The following is a 19,618-nucleotide window of genomic DNA, read 5'->3' on the forward strand; positions in this document are numbered from 1 at the left end:
GAATTGTCTTGAAGAAGAAACCGCACGACAGTTATGTAATGCTGGTTGCATAGCTTCACGGGAAAATTCTCACCAGGCCCTCGTACTTGTCGGGAGACACTATTTTCTATAACATCTTTACGCGCTTTACGAGCTCAGGAATGAAAAGAGCGACATAATTCTACCTATAGTCATATTAGAGACACTGCCCAACACATCTTTGCAAAGCTTTATCGGATTTTCATAGTTGTTTCCATTTCGCGACCGATCGTAACTTACTTCCTGGACAGCCCTCGTACAATACACACGTTCTGCCACACGCTTTACAGATGCCGATGTACGACAGATGCGTGTAAACAGGTTTGAGGAAGACAGTAAACGCAAAAGAAACGGGAGAGCTGAGGGAGGGGGCGTTGTTTCTGGTTCCAGGCGACGCCAGCCCGCTGGAGCCGCGCGGCGCCCAGCAACGGGTGCGGAGCGTGGCTGCCGTGTCGGAGCGTGTGGCTGCCGCCCTGCGCGCTGCCGGCCGTCTGCCTGCTCCTGCCGGCGCTCGCGCTGCTGCCCGCCACGCAGGCTGTCGCGGCGCGCTTCGACGCTCCCAGTAAGCTCCCTCCCACATCTGTGTCCACTCCTACTGGTCCCTTTCTATTATCTCACCGAGATCTGGACCAGATTATATTAGAAATTTAAGAGCCAGGCTCAGAGTTCACTACTGCCCATTACACAAATGTCTACAATAAGACATCGTGGACTCTACTAGACATCTAACTACAGATGTACACCGATGAATCAAAACATGATTACCTGTTTAATACCGTGTTGTTCCACTTTTCAAACACAGTACAACAGATATTATTATTATTATTAGTATTATCGAATGTTTCAATTACAGTAATATACATTTAGCAAAACAAAGAAATATATATAAATGAACATGTGAAATTATATACAGTACACATGTAAATCCTCGCACAAAAGAAAAAATGGCTGACATCGAAATAAGTGTCCAAGGAATAGAAAAGCAACTGGAATCACTCAACAGAGGAAAGTCCACTGGGCTTGACGGGATACCAATTCGATTCTACACAGAGTACGCAAAAGAACTTGCCCCCCTTCTAACAGCCGTGTACCGCAAGTCTCTAGAGGAACGGAAGGTTCCAAATGATTGGAAAAGAGCACAGGTAGTCCCAGTCTTCAAGAAGGGTCGTCGAGCAGATGCGCAAAACTATAGACCTATGTCTCTGACGTCGATCTGTTGTAGAATTTTAGAACATGTTTTTTGCTCGAGTATCATGTCGTTTTTGGAAACCCAGAATCTACTATGTAGGAATCAACATGGATTCCGGAAACAGCGATCCTGTGAGACCCAACTCGCTTTATTTGTTCATGAGACCCAGAAAATATTAGATACAGGCTCCCAGGCAGATGCTATTTTCTTTGACTTCCGGAAGGCGTTCGATACAGTTCCGCACAGTCGCCTGATAAACAAAGTAAGAGCCTACGGAATATCAGACCAGCTGTGTGGCTGGATTGAAGAGGTTTTAGCAAACAGAACACAGCATGTTGTTATCAATGGAGAGACGTCTACAGACGTTAAAGTAACTTCTGACGTGCCACAGCGGAGTGTTATGGGACCATTGCTTTTCACAATATATATAGATGACCTAGTAGATAGTGTCGGAAGTTCCATGCGGCTTTTCGCGGATGATGCTGTAATATACAGAGAAGTTGCAGCATTAGAAAATTGTAGCGAAATGCAGGAAGATCTGCAGCGGATAGGCACTTGGTGCAGGGAGTGGCAACTGATACTTAACATAGACAAATGTAATGTATTGCGAATACATAGAAAGAAGGATCCTTTATTGTATGATTATATGATAGCAGAACAAACAATGGTAGCAGTTACTTCTGTAAAATATCTGGGAGTATGCGTGCGGAACGATTTGAAGTGGAATGATCATATAAAATTAATTGTTGGTAAGGCGGGTACCAGGTTGAGATTCATTGGGAGAGTCCTCAGAAAATGTAGTCCATCAACAAAAGAGGTGGCTTACAAAACACTACTTCGACCTATACTTGAGTATTGCGCATCCGTGTGGGATCCGTACCAGATCGGGTTGACGGAGGAGATAGAGAAGATCCAAAGAAGAGCGGCGCGTTTCGTCACAGGGTTATTTAGTAACCGTGATAGCGTTACGGAGATGTTTAACAAACTCAAGTGGCAGACTCTGCAAGAGAGGCGCTCTGCATCGCGGTGTAGCTTGCTCGCCAGTTTTCGAGAGGGTGCGTTTCTGGATGAGGTATCGAATATATTGCTTCCCCCTACTTATACCTCCCGAGGAGATCACGAAAGTAAAATTAGAGAGATTAGAGCGCGCACGGAGGCTTTCAGACAGTCGTCCTTCCCGCGAACCATACGCGACTGAAACAGGAAAGGGAGGTAATGACAATGGCACGTAAAGTGCCCTCCGCCACACACCGTTGGGTGGCTTGCGGAGTATAAATGTAGATGTAGATGTAGATGTTTTAAAACGGCTCAGACTACACTCGGATGTTGATGGACTCGATCCAGCGGAGTGCCTCCTGGGATGCTTGATGGAGCTACTCAATACCAACCGGGAAGCGTCTGATTGGACATTCATTCACAATGCGGCTCATTGTTTGGGTGTCACCACAATCACACACACTGTCACTTGAAAAGCCCCACTTGTGCATGTTGTATTTGCAACTACCCTCTTCAGCCCGATATCTGTTTAACTGCACCCACACCTCCCTTGGTTGGTGGATGCCTGGAACTGTAACTGTTGGATTGTCTACAAGTTCGTGGTTTCGGGTTCTTGTAGCTTGCCACTCACGTTTCCACTCAACGTCCTGTGGATCGCATTTGGACTTCGATTTCATATGCTGGTGTTCTAGATTTCAGGCGTTTCCTGAGCAGTGATAGCAAATCGTCATGAAGAGGGATAGAGTTGTTTTCAGAAACTTGCTGGCAGAGGTTGTAAAGAGCAGCCTTTCGACGGAGGTTTGGTAGACAGATGTTTGAAAGCACTGGTAACCAGCAAGTAGGTGTAGACCGGACTGTACCACTAATTACTCTCATATCTGAGTTCAGTTGGACGTCTACTTTCACTACGTGGGCGCTTCGGAGCCAAACTGGTGCACAGTATTCTGCTACGGAGTATACCACAGCAAGGGATGCTCCGCGGAAGACTGGTGTGGTTGCTCCCCATGTACTGCCTGCCAACTTTCTCACAAGGTTCACTCGTATTGGTATCTTGTTGGCCAAGTTGGAAGGTGTTTTTTGTATGTTAAAGTTCTGTCCACAGTGACTCCCAGGTATTTTGGGCTGTCGTTGTATCTGACTGTGCCAGGGGGCCGAACTGTGGACTGATCTTTGCTGATGAAAGGCGATTAGAGAGGTGGAACTGTCTTACCTCGGTTTTAGAAACATTTGGTCTCAGTCGCCATGCCATCTAAAATTTTGAGAGAACAACAGATATTATGCTTTTTATGAATTCTACAAGTGCGTGAAGAAATTCCCGCAAATTACGGGATGGTGGTTTACGGGCACGCCGTTGGCGCCCGATATGTGTTCCAATGGATTCACATCAGGCACATTTGGTGGCCAAGACATCGATGTGAGTTCAGCATAACGCCCCTCAAACCACTGTAGCACCATTCTGACCTTGCAACGCGGCAGTTTTCCTGCTGGAAGATGGCGTCGCCGTAGGGGCAGACTTCGAGCATGAAGCGATACAGGTGGTCCACAATGAGTTTCACGTAGTTCACTGCTCCCATGATTCCTTCAATTACCCCCACAGATACCATGGAAGCCTGACTCAGTGTACCCATAGCCTAATTCTGCCCTCATCGGCCTGCATCTATGTCGTGGCACATATTTCGTGCTGCCATTCGCCTGGATAGCCCAACCGTTGACCTGGTGTAACAAAAAATGCGATTCATTCGACAGGCGACACATTTCTATTGATCCACGGTGGAAACTCGGTTTGCTGTGCCCACTGCAATCATAACTGACGATGTCATTGGGCCAACACAGAAACACGTGGGGATCGTATGATGTGGAGCTCCATGTTCAACAATGGCCTTTAAACGCGTGCTCCGAAACATATATGCCTGCTCCAGCATTTCACTCTGCCGTCAGCTCTGCCACAGATTGCTGCCAACCTTGGCCTATATAATGGGGGATCCTCCGACCTCTATGTTTTGTGATGAGTCGTGGTCGTCCAACACCGTATGGCCTACTTGTTATTTCACTATACTTCAACGACTTTCCACTTTCCATAGGTGCTCACGATAGTAGTACACCAACAGGTGAACAGATTCTCCGTTTCAGTCTCGTTTCCAGCCGCAGCGCCACAGCAAAGTATGCTTTCTCAGAACCGCTTACACAGGGTGTAGCAGAGGAAACGCATGTTTTTTGAACCGCTAGTACGCGGCGACGAGAGTGGGTATTGACCTTGAATGAATCTTGGCGGACTGCCCATACAATGCTGTTTCAGTCGCTATGGAGCGTTGGAGCGTAGAGCATCGTGTGTTCGTTGTCGAGCAGTACTTTAGAAACAATGATTCCGTAGTCACAGTGCAAAATTTTAGAGTTGGACGAGGTACAGTGCGTGATCGAAATACTGTACTCCGATGGCTTGCAGCGTTTAGAAGTACTGGATCTGTGATGAAAAAGAAACCACCTGGTCTTCACCGTTTAGTGTGTACTCCGGAAAATGTAGACCGAGTGAGAATGGCAGGTCTTGCTAGTCCGAAACGATCGGCTAGAAGACAGGCTGTAGCACTGGGTATGTCACGTCGTTCGCTTCACCGCATCTTACATGATGATCTTGAGTTTCACCCATACAAGATAATGATCGTCCAGCAGCTTAGTGAAGGGGAGTTTGTGCAGCGCCGAGAGTTTTGTCGCGTAATGGACGAAATTTTTACGGAAGATGCAGATGATACAGTTTTCATGAGTGATGAAGCACATTTTAATGTAGACGGTTAAGTCAATGTTCAAAATTGTCGGTATTGGGCGCTGTAGAACCCACATGAATTACACCAAAGACCTCTCCACAGTTTAAAAGTAACAGTGTGGTGCTGCATTTCAAAGATGGGGATTGCTGGACCCTATTTTTTTGAAGAGGAAGGAACTGCAGTTACTGTGTCATCAGTGCGCTTCGTTAAAATGTTAACCAACTTTTTTCGTCCAGAACTTGAAAGGCGTCAAGTGAACATGGAAGAAATATGGTTTCAGCAGGATGATGCCACAGTTCACAAGGCGAGAGCATCCATGGAAGTGGTTCGACAGATATTCCCAGGACATGTTATTTCGAGATATTGGTGATATTTATTGGCCCCTCGCTCACCCGATTTGTCGATATGCGATTTCTTTTTATGGGGATATTTAAAATCAAAACTCTGCATGAACAAGCTTCACACAGTCGATGACCTAAAGAATTCCATTCGCCAGGAAATTGAAGCCGTGCCGAATGAAATGTTGGAGAGAGGCGTACGTAACTTTCGGGAGAGGATCCAAATTTGTATCTCGATAGAAGGACGTCATCTCCAAGACATTATTTTTCAAACCTAATTAAAGTATGTATATTTCAAAACTGCATTAAAAAATCTATCATTTAATACTTGTTTTTATTATTTTTATCAAACCGAGTTTCAGTCATTCAATAGTGAAAAACATGCGTTTCTTCTGCTTCACCCTGTATCACTGGATTTCCTCATTTCCGGCTCATCTCTTCGCTATAGTGACGGCCCATTCGTCTCTCTTCCGCTTACACTATTTCTTTACTGTGTTACGAGTCCGCAACACCACCAAGAGGCATTCAACCTCGTGGTGGGTAGTAGTATTAATGTTTTGGCTCATCAGTGTATACCGAGACAGATGTGAAGAAAGGATCAGACAAAATCGTAAATATAACGAAAATAGCTAAAACGTTTGTGATCATTTCGGCGCCAAGAAGTTGTTTTTAACAGTAGGAAACTAAAAGCGAAATGTGTCGTACATAAATGTGTTTGCAATTATTATCACATATTTCCTATACATGTGTACTACGAAACAAAATTTGTGTTCGAGACCATTGAGAATGAGCTTAAACTAACTGTCAGTCCTATTCAAGATGTAATGCATGTAAGTGCAGACATTTCCATTGGTGACTGAAGATGATGTACTGAACAACATTACATCAGTATTTAGATCTTTTTCAGGCTAATAATTATAGCCATTATACTGAGGTGACGAAAGTCTTGGGTGAAACCTGGTTGACAGGTACTCAGAGAGCGCACAGGATAAGGTTACGATTGTGGGATTGTGGATGGGGCCGTAAACAGTTACTGTGAGTTGCACAATCAAACACACAATTTTATTTTTCTAAGAATCACTTATTTACACATTCAGCAGTCGTCAGTGGAAACAACCACAACTGCAACATGTCAATGTAAGAGGTATACATCACAGTCTTCTCACAGAAGAAAAACGCCTTCGTCTATGACGCTGCACAGAAAACATAACCTTTGGCGATATCTTTCATGCGCCACAATTGCTTGGGGATTTTCAGTGCTGCACACTCTCACATTGTGGCGATTAACCTTTCCAGATAAATGGAATGTTGCTTCGTTGATGAATATCACCTTGGAAGCGAGAAGCTCATCCTCAAGTACTTCTTGCATTGTGATGTCAAATTGAAGGTGCTGGCATAATATTCCGGTTTTAATTTTTGCACGAGCTACAAACGGTACGGTCTGAAATGTAAGCGTAGTCGCGAAATATTCCACATAGTTCGCTACAGTGTTCCAAATTTGTGGATTTTTTTGGACGACATACCAAACTATCCCTCACCCTCTTTATGATTGCATCTAGCGCACTTGGTCGACGGAAACGTTTCCGTTTAAAAAGACAATCAGTGTCCCTAAATTGTCAACACTACCAAATTGTCAATACCAGTGCACAACGGTCTGTTTGCATGGCGTTTCTTTTCAAAAATACCTTCTGAAAGTACACTGTATTGTTGTAATAGATAAAAATCTTCCATATTCCAATGCAAAAAATCTTTTCTTCCTTTTAGCCATTTTGTCCAGCCACTGCACTGGTAGTGCCAACTGGTGGGCATGATGCAAACTCGGTAGGTTTACGGCTTTGTTCATGCATCAGTCATATTTGTACTTGTAATATTTTGGAAAATATATAAATTTCAAAATTAATGAATCACTTATTATAGCCCTGTGCACCTGGGGTCCTGTCGGGTTCCAGTTCTGTGCGATCAGAGCAGTTCCTGCCAGAATGATTTATGAATCTTATGTAAACAAACACCACCTGTCGTCCTTAGTTCCTCATCCCTCTTCCCCTCTGTCTCCCCCTTCTGTCCCTCCTTTCTCAGAATGTATCTTGTGATTTTATCCAGCGAAATTTGTGTCCTAATTTATTATCTTAATGTTTATAATTTATGACCGGCCTTACCTTGCTTAGTACAATTTATGACACAGTATGGCCGACTCACTACGACGTCACTATCAGACTGTCCAGGTTAAGTCCAACGCTACATTATAGTGGTTGTGTGAAAAAAATGGCAGAAAATTACAGAAATCCGAATCTATTTAAGCAAGAATGTTTCTCTAGCTCTGTATACATTAAGAAACACACAGCATGTCACATAAGGTACCGTTAAAATTACACTGTGGAGGTACAAAATGGTTCAAATGGCTCTGAGCACTATGCGACTTAACGTCTGAGGTCATCAGTCGCCTAGAACTTAGAACTAATTAAACCTAACTAACCTAAGGACATCACACACATCCATGCCCGAGGCAGGATTCGAACCTGCGACCGTAGCGGTCGCTCGGCTCCAGACTGTCGCGCCTAGAACCGCACGGCCACTCCGGCCGGCGTGGAGGTACATAAATAAATTACATTGACATCCCTTGCTTCCATATTTATACAATTTCCCACACTCATCTACATCTAATCTACATCTACACTCTGCAAATCACACTTAACTGCCTGGCAGAGGATTCATCGAGCCACCCTCACAATTCTCTATTATTCCAATGTCGTACAGCGCGCCGAAAGAACGAACGCCCATATCTTTCCGTACGAGCTCTGATTTCCCTTACTTTATCGTGGTGATCGTTTCTTCCTTTGTAGGTCGGTCTCAACAAAATATTTTCGCATTCGTTGGAGAAAGTTGGTGATTGTAATTTTGTGAGAAGATTCCGTCGCAACGAAAAACGCCTTTCTTTTAATGATGTCCAGCCCAGATCCTACTTGTTCTGTTGTCCAGCCCAAATCCTACTTATTCTGTTACCACCACCACAGATAGGACAGGAACGATTACATGTTTATTTAAAAGATGCAAAATGCTAGAATGTCACTACCTTGGTCTGCTCGGTTAGTGAGGTCATCTTAACTGTATCGTTGCCAGCCACAAAGGCAATACTTTGTGTCGCCATTATTGCTGCCACTGCCGTCTCTCCCCCGTCGCGTCTGTTTGACTCAGTGTCCGAGTGTGGAATGACTTTAACAGTGAGGCCACGGCCTCCACTGTGCACACCACAACTGCCACCAAGCATCTGAGGCATGCATGCGAGCCACACCCCTAGCAACCTGTCCCCCACTTCCCAACAGCTGTGCATCCACCTCTATCAACAAATTATGCTCCCCTCATAACTCCTAGAACAGGTGAGACATGCTGAGTCAGTATTTGGCTTTACCACCATATGCAGGAAGCAGCCACCAGTTTTACACTTAAACATACTCTAACAATTTTATAACTGACCTCGTATCTGTCTGGAGTATTTCTGAGAATGAGACATCGTTCTAGAACTTCAACATACTAACCTTAGCAAAGTTTTCTTGTGTAGAGTTCTACACAAATAGGACAAAACTTGTGTGGAATAGTTGCATACTCTTTTTTAATGTGTGATCTATCTCTGTGAGGTATATATGTATGTATATGGGATTCTAGATGACTTATCATTCCGCTGTTAAAGTATAGATGTGTGATGTCATCTCCCACTATATTGTAGTATAATCCTATTCGACGGAGTTTGCGTACCTCATTTGCGGTACTGAGGCCGGTAGAGTTAATGAAATCTGTAAATGTTGGTAGTTTATATTGGACGTGTCCACACTCCCAGACACCTTGCGACTGTCAGTGGTTCTACCGAATATTTATATCGACAGTCTATTGCGTCTTCTGTTGCTTTTATCTTTGTTTTAAAAGTTATTACGAAAAGCAGCTTGCATGTGTTTTACAACTAGCTGTAACACACAACACCAATTTCACCCAATTCTTTATGCACAAATGCATCAAGATTGTTTTTAGCTGTAAGAATAATTTTTAATGCATCCACCGGCCAACAGACCTGGCGAAATACCAAATAGTATCAGTTGCTCAACGCAGATATTTACTCCATTCCATGAAGAGTATATTCTCTTGTCTACAGTGCGTGGTATGGGAACATAAGTTAGTAATGATCATGAAGTTCTTAGTATAGCATCTGCAGACCTGCATTACTCCTTATATCAGTATCTTCCTGCGATGTGGCCCGCATCTCGTGGTCGTGCGGTAGCGTTCTCGCTTCCCACGCCCGGGTTCCCGGGTTCGATTCCCGGCGGGGTCAGGGATTTTCTCTGCCTCGTGATGGCTGGGTGTTGTGTGCTGTCCTTAGGTTAGTTAGGTTTAAGTAGTTCTAAGTTCTAGGGGACTTATGACCACAGCAGTTGAGTCCCATAGTGCTCAGAGCCATTTGAACCATTTTTGAACCTGCGATGTGATAACACACAATGAAGAGCAATTTTTGAGTATAAAAAGGTTAAGGGGATTGGTACACTCTTTGTAAACTTTTCTCCCGTGCTATTCGAGAGAGGAATGATCGCTATGACTTTGGCATTATATACTGCTTGACAAAAGTCATGGGACACCTCCTTCCCAGCCGGCCGCGGTGGTCTAGCGGTTCTAGGCGCTCAGTCCGGAACCGCGGGAGTGCTACGGTCGCAGGTTCGAATCCTGCCTCGGGCATGGATGTGTGTGTTGTCCTTAGGTTAGTTAGGTTTAAGTAGTTCTAAGTTCTAGGAGACTGATGACCACAGATGTTAAGTCCCATGGTGCTCAGAGCCATTTGAACCATTTTTGAACCTCCTTCCAAACAGCAACTTACGCGATCATTAGTTTGAAATTCCCTGGGTGATTCTTCCTCCCTGGAGTGACGTCTGATGGCTACCTACTGTACACCTATGTTGCTGCGCCATCAGTTACCATGTATTTTACTTGCACGCCAGTGTGAGATGTTGCCTTATTACGTACCAGTTTTTCGCTTCCAGACATCTAGAAGTTGTAGTTGTTATTGAGGTCTTTAGTCCAAAGACAGGTTTGATGCACCTCTCCATGCACTCTATCCTGTGCAAGCCTCCTCATCTCCGAGTAACTACTGCAACCTACATCTTCTTAGTGCAGTCATCTCTTGGTCTCCCTCTCCAATTTTTACCCTCCACGCTTCCCTAGAGTACTAAATTGGTGATCCATTGATGCCTCAAAACGTATTCTAACGACCGATCCCTTCTTCTAGTCAAGTTGTACCACAAACTCCTCTTCTCCCCAATTCTATTCAGAGTCTCCTCATCAGTTATGTGATCTACCTATCTTCAGCATTCTTCTGTGGCACAAAATTTAAAAGCTTTTATTCTCTTCTTGTCTAAACTGTTTATCGTCCATGTTTCACATCCATGCATGGCTACATGCCGTACAAATACTTTCAGAAAAGACTTCGTGACACTTAAATCCATACTTGATGTTAAGAAATTTATCTTCGCCAGAAACGGTTTCCTTGCCATCGCCAGTCTACATTTTATATCCTCTCTGCTTCTGCCATCCTCAGTTATTTTCCTGCCCAAATGGCAAAACTCATCTTCTACTTTAAGTGCCTCATTTCCTAATCTAATTCCCTTAGCATCACCTGATTTAACTCGACTACATTCCATTATCCTCGTTTTGCTTTTGTTGATGTTCATCTTATATCGTCCTTTCAAGACATTGTCCATTCCGTTCAGCTGTTCTTCCAAGTCCTTTGCTGTCTCTGGCAGAATTACAATGTCATCGCCAAACCTCAAAGTTTTTATTTCTTCTCCATGGATTTTAATTCTTACTCCGACGTTTTTGTTTCCTTCACTGCTTGCTCAGTATACACATTAATAACATCGGGGATAGGCTACAACCCTGTCTCACTCACTTCACAACCACTGCTTCCCTTTCATGCCCCTCAGCTCTTAGAACTGCCATTTGGTATCTGTACAAATTTTATACAGCCTTTTGCTCCCTATATTTTACCCCTGCCACCCTCAGAATTTGAAAGAGAGTATTCCAGTTGTAAGGGGTCCGTAGGCCCTTACTATCAGTTTGCACTCGGCACAGGTCGATAGGGCAAATAGTCGATTGTGTCGTGTGCGAGAGCGAGTGTAGAGTCAGTTCCAGTGTGGCGGGCCGAGCTGTGCGGAAGCCAGCAGTTGTTGTAATGCAAGGTTTACCGACAAAGGGAGTGGGCATCGCCGCGGTTTAACCCCTTTGTGTTAGAGTAATACGGGAAAGTGATAAAGTATAATTACGAGAGTGATCAGTGATATTTCTGTGCCGTTATTTTGATTTCGCGTCTACCGCGCCGGCATTATTTTGGATTTGCAGTGTTGGATTGCAGTGTTGGATTGCAGTGATTGTATCAGCGTGTGACGAATATGAATAACGAAGAAGCCTGTGCTGAGATTAGCCGTTATTAAAAGTGTACGACGAAGGCAGTGGCTGTCTCCTTTTCTTGTGTTTTTGAGACGAATATAGGTCTTGATTAGTGAAGCTGTGTTGGCGTTATTCTTGTCACCAGACATTTCATTATTACAGCATTTGAGAAGGACAAAATGGAATGTAACAACTCCGTAGCAGTCCATTCCGATTGCCAGCCCCATTAGGTACACGGTCACACTATTTAATTATTCATTTGGGCTGCTATTAGATCCCGATCGAGCTGGATACATAAAATACGGACGTGTTACACAGTCAACATTGTCAAAAGCTTTCTCTAAATCTACATATGCTATAAACGTAGGTTTGCCTGTCCTTAACCTAGCTTCTAAGATAGGCCGTAGGGCTAGTACCGCCTCGCGCGTTCCTACGTTTCTACGGAATCCAAACTCATCTTCCCCGAGGTCGGCTTCTACTAGTTTTCCATTCGTCTGTAAAGAATTAGTGTTAATATTTTGCAACCATGACTTAATAAACTGATAATTCGGTAATTGTCACACCTGTCAACACTTGCTTTCTTTGGAATTGGAATTATTATATTCTTCTTGAAGTCTGAAAGTATGTCGCCTGTCTCATACATCTTGCTCACCAGATGGTAGAGTCTTGTCATAGATGGCTCTCCCACGACTACCAGTAATTCTAATGGAATGTTGTCTACTCCCGGAGCCTTTTTTTGACTTAAGTCTTTCAGTGCTCTGTCTAATTCTTCACGCACTACCATATCTCCCATCTCATCTTCGTCTACGTCCTCTTTCATTTCCATAATATTGTCGTCAAGTACATCGCTCTTGTATACACCCTCTATATAGTCCTTCCACCTTTCGGTTTTCCCTTCGTTACTTAGGACTGGTTTACCATCTGAGCTCTTGATATTCATACAGGTAGTTTTCTTTTCTCCAAAGGTCTCTTGAATATTTCTTTAGGCGGCATCTATCTGATCCGTAGTGACATATGGTTCTACATCCTTACATTTGCCCTCTAGCCATTCCCGCTTAGCCATTTTGTACCTCCTGTCGATCTCATTTTTGTGACGTTTGATTCCTTTTCGCCTGCTTGGTTTACTGAATTTTTATATTTTCTCCTTTTATCAATTGAATTCAATATCTCTTGTGTTATCCAAGGATTTCTTCTAGCCATCGTCTTTTTGCTTACTTGGTCCTTTGCTGCCTTCACTATTTCATCTCTCAAAGCTGTCCATTCTTCTTCTATTGTATTACTTTCCCCTGTTCTTGTCAATCGTTCCCTAATGCTCCCTCTGAAACTCTCTACAACCTCTAGTTCTTTCAGTTTATCCACGTCCCATCTCCTTTAATTCCTACCTTTCTACAGTTTCTTCAGTTTTAATCTATAGTTCATATCCAATAAATTGTGGTCAGAGCCCACATCTGTCCCTGGAAATGTCTTACAATTTCAAACCTGGTTCATAAATCTCTGTCGTACCCTTTTACAATCAATCTGAAAACTTCCGGTGTCTCGAGGTCTGTTACACATAGTCAACCTTCTTTCGTGATTCTTAAACCAAGTGTTAGCGATGATTAAGTTATGCTCTGCGCAAAATTCTACCGGGCGGCTTCGATTTCATTCCTTATCCCTAGTCCATATTCACCTACTACTTTTCCTTATCCTCCTTTTCCTACTATCGAATTTCTGTCCCCATGACTATTAAATTTTCGTCTCTCTGAATAATTTCTTTTATCTCATCATACATTTGTTCAATCTCTGGTCGGCCGGTGTGGCCGAGCGGTTCTGGGCGCTACAGTCTGGAATCGTGTGACCGCTACGGTCGCAGGTTCGAATCCTGCCTCGGGCATGGATGTGTGGTATGTCCTTAGGTTAGTTAAGTTTAAGTAGTTCTAAGGTGGTGGTGGTTAGTGTTTAACGTCCCGTCGACAACGAGGTCATTAGAGACGGAGCGCAAGCTCGGGTTAGGGAAGGATTGGGAAGGAAATCGGCCGTGCCCTTTCAAAGGAACCATCCCGGCATTTGCCTGAAACGATTTAGGGAAATCACGGAAAACCTAAATCAGGATGGCTGGAGACGGGATTGAACCGTCGTCCTCCCGAATGCGAGTCCAGTGTGCTAACCACTGCGCCACCTCGCTCGGTAAGTAGTTCTAAGTTCTAGGGGACTGATGACCTCAGATGTTAAGTCCCATAGTGCTCAGAGCCATTTTAGCCATTTTTTGTTCAATCTCTTTACCATGTGCGGAGCTAGTTGGCATATAAACGTTTAACTACTGTGGTAGGGGTGGGCTACAATAATCGGTTTACCTTGCTGTTCGTAATAGCTTAACCGCCTTCCTATTTTTTTTTAAATTTATTATTGAACCTACTCCTGCATTATCCCTATATGATTTTGTATTTATACACCTGTATTCAGCTGACCAGAAGTCTTATTCCTTCTGCCAGAGAACTTAAGTAATTCCTTCTATATCTAATTTTAATCTATCCATTTCTCTTTTTAAGTTTTCTAACCTACCTGCCCGATTAAGCGATCTGACCTTGCACGCTCCAATCAGTAGAACAACAGTTTTGTTTCTCTTGATAACGACGCCCTATTTTACCTCTGGAATATTTTACCCAAGAGGACGCCATTACATTACACGTAAACACAGCCCACACCATTATGGAGCCACCGCCGCTTCCACAGTGCCTTTTGACGATTTGGGTCCACGGCTTCGTGAGGTCTGCGCTGCGCTCCGACACTATCATCTGCTCTGTCCAACTGCAATCGGGACTCACCAGACCAGGCGGCGGTTTTCTAGTCGTCTAGGGCCCAACTGATACGGTCACGAGCCCAGGGAAAGCGCTGCTGGCTACTAGAGATGGGGGATCCGCTCTTGAACTAATTCATAGAGTTCAATCTTTCAAAGGAGTGAACAATCAGTGATTCAGAAAAAAAGAACGGTAGCTCCAAACGTTTCCCACGGCAGAGAGAGAGAGAGAGAGAGAGAGAGAGAGAGAGAGACGGAGCATATCAGCAGCGCCTCTGCTGGTCACAGCACAGTGCACGCCACACAACACAGCCAGCGCCGGCCTCTGCCCTGCTTCTACCTTGGCTGCCTGCATTGTGCAGTGCCCCATTGGATTTTGTGTTTCACATATGCTGTGGCGTCTCTGTGCGTCGTCTGCCGCGCAGTGTCTGGCGCAGCGTAACTTCGCATCGCACTCTGTCGGCGATCGTTTCAGTCGCACGTCCTGCCCTCTGGGCAGTTGATGCGAGCAACAGGACAGAGAGCCACCTAGCGGATAACATAGGAACTACTTGCAAAAACCCGCTCGCAAGGGAACGAACTATTTGTCTCGGAGCGGGTGAGTTCACCGCTACCCCCTCCCTCGGAACTCGCCCGCTCAACGCTCGCCCCACCGTCTCGACTCTAGCCAGAGCGTCGAGCGTCGAGCAAAGCGACTCAGGTGTCACGGCTGGTCTCTGCGGTCTCAGCTCACGCAGTAATACAGCTCGCGGCTCGACCTACTCGACTCAGCGCCTCTGCATCGGAGTCCGTCTCTACTGGATATTGTTCTTCGTAGTAATACCGCTACGTATATTACATTATTATGTTATGTATACATCAATTGTTTTTATTTTATTTTTATTTGTTTAAACTGATTAGATCAGGTTCCTGATGACTCCTCTTACTATAGGATTTTTATTATAGACACTCGAATTTACGCTTTAATTACGAGCGAACCGATAAACGTATCGCAAAATGTGATACACCAATATTTTCCTTGTTTTATTCTGCGTAAGGCTATATGCAGCACTTTCGTTTTACAGTCAAATTTATATTTTTTTTCTTATTCTGGTACGGATTTTGCGATTTTAGGCGTCTTCGAAAGGAAACGTTCACTTTAAAAATATATGGCTTGCGATGTATTTGTATGAGGTTAATGAAATTTTAATACGTTATAGCCAAATATATTGTTAATGTAAATCTCAAGTTACAACATTTTCCGATCACCCAAAAAACCACGATAGTGCAAAATAAATCAATAATCAAAAACTTTGTCATATCGTGGAAATTTCAATAAACAATACAAAATTCTTACTCATTATCTGTGTTACTTCAAAATAGGATCAAATAAGATCAAAATACAGGTATAGTACTGGAATAAACCAAGTTTAAAGGGCAATGTGCCTTCCATTTATTTTATATTGTAAATGAGTGGTGAGTCATGAAAAAGAGCTAATTCATTTCAGGGAGTGAACAGTTCTGATCCAATCTCTGAAAAGAACAGTTTTGCCCATCTCTACTGGCTACCATGTGCTGTTAGCAAAGGCACTCGCGCCGCTCATCTGGTGCAGTAGGCCATTAACGGCAAATTGATTTCTGCTGTTATTTCATGCAGAGTTGCGTGTCTGTTATCGCTGACAACTCTATGCAAACGCCGCTGCTCTCGGTCGTTAAGTGAAGGCCAACGGCCGCTACATTGTCTGTGGTGAGAGGCAACGCCCGAAATTTGGCATTCTCGGCAGATTCTTTGACACTGTACATCTCGGAATATTGAAGTCCCTAAAGATTTCCGAAATGGAATGTCTCATGCACGTAGCTCCAACTGCCATCCCGTGTTCAAAGTCCGTTAATTTCTGTCATGCTGCCATAATCACCTTTGAAACAATTTCACGTGAGTCACCTGAGTACAAGTGATAACTCTGCTATTGTACTGCCCTTTTATACCTTATATACGGAATACTACTGCCATCTATAGACGTCCATATCGCTGTTCCATGATTTTTGTCAGCCTAGTATATTTTGGATAGGATAGTGTGTATCTCTTCCCTCACGGGCTGTGTGCTTACACATGGTGGTAGATCTAATTTCAAAACTTATCCGCTGTACGGTTTCTAAACATCAATAACACATGCAACAAAATGAATACACATACAACTTTAGTGCCTTCACAGCCACACTTGAATTCCTGTAACATATCATTTGCAGCAACTAAAGAAATGCGCGTATTTTAACACTGGAAGCTTCATACAGCTTTTCCAGATGGTGTTAGTGTCTCTAAGAGGACTTACCAAAAATGAAATTTGTACATCCACATTACACATTATGGTGTTTGTTGGAGAGCACATGCATCACTTAGTCCTCATCCCTGCTCCATTCACGATAGGTGCGTGGAAGGTATGATAGTCTGTAAACCTTGTATTAGTTTTAGTTTCTCATCGTGTTCATTTCGAGAGACAGGTGTGATAAGAAGTAGTGTACTTCGTAGAATGTACTCTGTCGAAATTTTTATTTGACAGTAAACCTCTCCATGATGCACAACACCTGTTATGTCGCGACCACCACAGGAGTTTATTTGTTAGCATTTTTCATAACATTAGCACGCCAGCTAAAATGATGATTGCTTTTTACCATTTACAGCACCTACAAAGCAACACTCCGCCTCTATATACGTTTTCGCAGCACTGAATCTCACTGAGAATGCTCATGTGTGGATACTCGTATATAGTTCCTATTGGTGTTTAACGCTCGATTATTAACACTACACATTTTATTCTATGTTCCTGCAATCGTGCTGCAGGTGTCCAACTGTGCTTGAGGACATCGTTCCTGGATGTGACTCAGATATTCACATCTATAATACCTGACATCACCAGATAGTATTTCTCTTTTGTACTATACTCCTGATGCTATGTCTGCCTCCTCAAGCTCTGAAGCTAATCTAATGGCAGCAGCCAGGTCCTTCAAGGTTCCTGTCCATACCCTCTTTGACATATCGGGTGGCAGTGCCCTTAGAAAAGCCTCTTCTACTGTATGACCTACCTCCGGGAGAACAATTTTGTTTGCTTCATCATTTTCAGTCATCTCATTTGTATTTGTATTCATTGTCCCTGTCGACAGAACTTTCTACTTATTCGTTTTGCATCTGTGATACTCCCTCCATTGTTCCCAGAAGAGTATTGAGCTATACCGTTTCTTATAGCGCTGTACCAAACCGTCCTTTAGTTGACCGGATGCAAGTGCATTCCTTAACCCGTCATGATACTTATCAAATATCTTTTCTGCCTTTGTCAAATGCAGCTTGGTCATCTGCAGTAATCATTCATCAGTCCATAAAACCTGGCTTGCAGACACCACTACTTCGCCTGTAAATGATAACACATTCTCTGTTTACTTACCCAAAAAAGGGGCAACGAAAATGGTGGCAGCTGAATCTAATAAAGGAGCTGTGAAACTAGATGAGCTCCATACTCTGCCGTAGCAACTAGCTTCCTATGCATCTCTGTGTTATCTGCGCTTGTGGTTGCTTCGTGATTGCGCCATAATCAATCAATCACGTAACCTGAGTCTATCAGTAATGTCAGTATTTGATTATGTGTATTTTATTACTGCCATAGAATAAATAAATTGTAGCAGTAGCTCCACATGTGTTTTGCACTCGAAATATTACGTAATTTTGTAAAAAATAATAAAGAAAATTGCCGGCCGGAGTGGCCGTGCGGTTCTAGGCGCTACAGTCTGGGACAGAGCCACCGCTACGGTCGCAGGTTCGAATCCTGCCTCGGGCATGGATGTGTGTGATGTCCTTAGGTTAGTTAGGATTAATTAGTTCTAGGTTCTAGGGGACTGATGACCTCAGATGTTAAGTCCCATAGTGCTCAGAGCCATTTTTAGATATACAGGGTGAGTCGCGTAAGACGTAACACCCCCATTATTCCGTTGGTGATTGCACGTACCGACAAGCGGTGTTCGGCGAATCACAGCCAACTATAGGGCACATACTTTGGTACATGCACAATAATCACAACGTTTATATTGACCGAGATAATGAGACAAGTACATGTTTTTTAAATTGGACGCTATACTTTTTTACCATCATTCGAACGCTCTGGAAAAGACGCGTATAGTGATGTAACGCATGTTGCTATTGTGATCCAAACTTCGCTTAAAAGACGCTGGGAAATATTGTACGATTGAAGGTCGAGGCGGTCGGAAGCGGCTGCAGACCGTAAACAAGCCTCGCGCGACACGCAGGCCGAGTTGCCGTGCTCTATGCAGCATGCACGGCCTACGTTACGTAGGTAAATCCTCATCCGCCCTCTTTTAAGCAAAGTTTGAATCACAATAGCAACATGCGTTACATCACTATACGCGTCTTTTTCAGAGCGTTCGAACGATGGTAAAAAAAGTATAGCGGTCCATTTAAAAAACATGTACTTGACTCATTATCTCGGTCAATATAAACGTTGTGATTATTGTACATGTACCAACGTATGTGCCCCATAGTCCGCTATGATTCCGCCGAAAACCGCATGCCGATACGTGTAATCGGCCCCAGAATAAAGGGGATGTCGCCCCGGAATAAAGGGGGTGTTACGTCTTACGTTGCTCAGGCTGTATATTGCATCACTGCACAATAAAGCAATGCATATTTTAAAATCCCAGTCTATTAGCAGCGTTTCCGACGACTGTGATCCCATATAGGAATCGCTGACTGACCGACAAAATATTCTCAGATGACAGGACCCACATACAGGAAATTCTAAACAGTAGCCCTCCCCAGCACTCCAGACTTATGTGGTCTATCATGATTGGTCGACAGCAATTGGGGAAGGACTGGGGGTATATAAAACCCATCTGTTCACCATCTACTTTGCTGACATTGGTGTAGCTTGCCCAAAATTACGGGCCAACGGCTTTTACTACAGGGTGGTCCATTGATCGTGACCGGGCCAAATATCTCACGAAATAAGCGCCAAACGAAAAAACTACGAACTTGTTTAGCTTGAAGGCGGAAACCAGATGGCGCTATTGTTGGCCCGCTAGATGGCGCTGCCATAGGTCAAACGGATATCAACTGCGTTTTTTTAAATAGGAACCTCCA

General features: G+C 43.8%; 1 protein-coding gene across 1 annotated transcript in view; it reads left to right on the forward strand.

The window, feature by feature from the left end:
• The first annotated feature begins 519 nt into the window (after positions 1–519).
• LOC126094579 (pancreatic triacylglycerol lipase-like) overlaps positions 520–19,618 on the forward strand; it is a 231,009-nt gene continuing 211,910 nt past the window's right edge. The window contains exon 1 of the mRNA XM_049909084.1: positions 520–580. The gene's annotated coding sequence lies outside the window, so the exon portion shown is untranslated. The remainder of the gene's footprint in view (positions 581–19,618) is intronic.

Source organism: Schistocerca cancellata, chromosome 1, assembly GCF_023864275.1.
Source record: "Schistocerca cancellata isolate TAMUIC-IGC-003103 chromosome 1, iqSchCanc2.1, whole genome shotgun sequence".
Lineage (NCBI taxonomy): Eukaryota > Metazoa > Arthropoda > Insecta > Orthoptera > Acrididae > Schistocerca > Schistocerca cancellata.